Consider the following 1,761-nt stretch of genomic DNA (forward strand, 5'->3'; position numbering starts at 1 on the left):
GTGAGACGAGCACAAACACGGAGTCAGTACCACCACAGTGAGACGAGCACAAACACGGAGTCAGTACCACAGTGAGACGAGCACAAACACGGAGTCAGTACCGCCACAGTGAGACGAGCACAAACACGGAGTCACTACCACCACAGTGAGACGAGCACAAACACGGAGTCAGTACCACCACAGTGAGACGAGCACAAACACGGAGTCAGTACCACCAGTGAGACGAGCACAAACACGGAGCCGGTTTAGAAACTTTCAATTTCACTGAGTGAAATTTCACGTCTGTTCAATCTAATAAAACAACTGGGGCTTGTATTTAGTGTTTTTTTTCATTTTTCTGGTATTTCATTTCTATATTTTACAAAAGCACTGGTCTGTGACAGGTTAAAAGTAAGTGGAAACTGGCCCTTACTATATCAGTAAGGAACACCACAATATGGACTTTTGTAAGCACAAGAATATCTCTTATAATCAAAAGAAAATTTAAAAGTCTTCTCTGACATGTAATCTACTGGAATTTAAAAAAAGAAATTTGGAGCATAGTTTTCTTCCATATTCTTTTCCTTTTCACATTCTCCTTATTAAATAAAGCAAAATTACTTTGACATCAGTAGTTTACAAATTAGCTGAGATTAAAACATATTCTTACTACAAAGCAGTAGCTTCAACTTTTAAAAGAAAAACATTTTAAATGATTAAAAACCCAACTTCTTCAATATCTTGTGAGTTTTAAACTATTTCTTTCAATAGACAATTTTCTTTATAAAACCACATCCCAATATTTAATAAAGCATTTTATATTAAAATTTTTGAATTTCTGAGCTAGAAAATAAGTCTAAATTTTTTTTTATTCTTTTTGTCTCATTTCAAATATTCCTAAAACAATTCTAACTGTTATCAGAATATGGAAATAAAACTTCTCAGAGAGAATCACAGTACTTTAAAAATCCAATTGGTACTACTGAGGTTGGGGCTGCTTTCATTGTCTCTATTCTGTTGTTACATGAATGTATTTGGTACCCTGGTACTCTAGTTATTCACATAGTAATGGGGACTTGAATTTAGGCTTAAAGCATCATGAATTAACTGTAAGGGCATGCAAGTTAATTATCAATAAAAGCACACTTCCACCCAAAAGATTTAAATGAAAATTAAATGCATATTTTTCTGATGTGAGGCATTTCAAAACTTTGGAATTTGGTAAAATGTAAAATGCTATAGGGGGCTTCCCTGGTGACTCAGCAGTAAAGAATCCGCCTGCAGTGCAGGAGATGCGGGTTCAATCCCTGGGTCGGGAAGATCCCCTGGAGAAGGAATGGCTATCCACTCCAGTATTCTTGCCTGGGAAACCCCATGGACAGAGGAACTTGGTGGGCTACAGTCCAAGGGGCTAGAGAGACTGAGTATGTGCGCGCGCACGCGCATGCACGCGCGCACGCACACACACACACACACACACACACACACAATGCTGCAGAGGGAAAAGATGATTGAGAGAAGTCCACTTAATAACTAAGAGGAGACGTTTGAGAAAGTGGTTTCAGGGAGGTGGAAAGCTGGGAAGCAGAGGCTGAAGAGGCAGTCCTTGGGAATTACAGATGAGTGAGAACAGTGGGCAAGAGGGAAGGAAGCAGCCTGTGGGTTGGGAGTAATGCTAGAATCATTTAAAAGTCATGGTTTAGATCAGCAGGGAGAAGGATCTAGGGGAGAAATAACTTCAAGGACAGAAAGAAAAGGAAGAAAAGGGGTGGGGGGTGGGCG

General features: G+C 39.5%; 1 protein-coding gene across 1 annotated transcript in view; it reads right to left on the bottom strand.

The window, feature by feature from the left end:
* The window catches only part of FAM160B1 (family with sequence similarity 160, member B1), a 34,426-nt gene that overhangs the window by 11,757 nt on the left and 20,908 nt on the right, over positions 1-1,761 (bottom strand). The window lies entirely within an intron of this gene.

Source organism: Bison bison, unplaced genomic scaffold, assembly GCF_000754665.1.
Source record: "Bison bison bison isolate TAMUID 2011002044 unplaced genomic scaffold, Bison_UMD1.0 scf7180017864456, whole genome shotgun sequence".
NCBI classification, from domain to species: domain Eukaryota; kingdom Metazoa; phylum Chordata; class Mammalia; order Artiodactyla; family Bovidae; genus Bison; species Bison bison.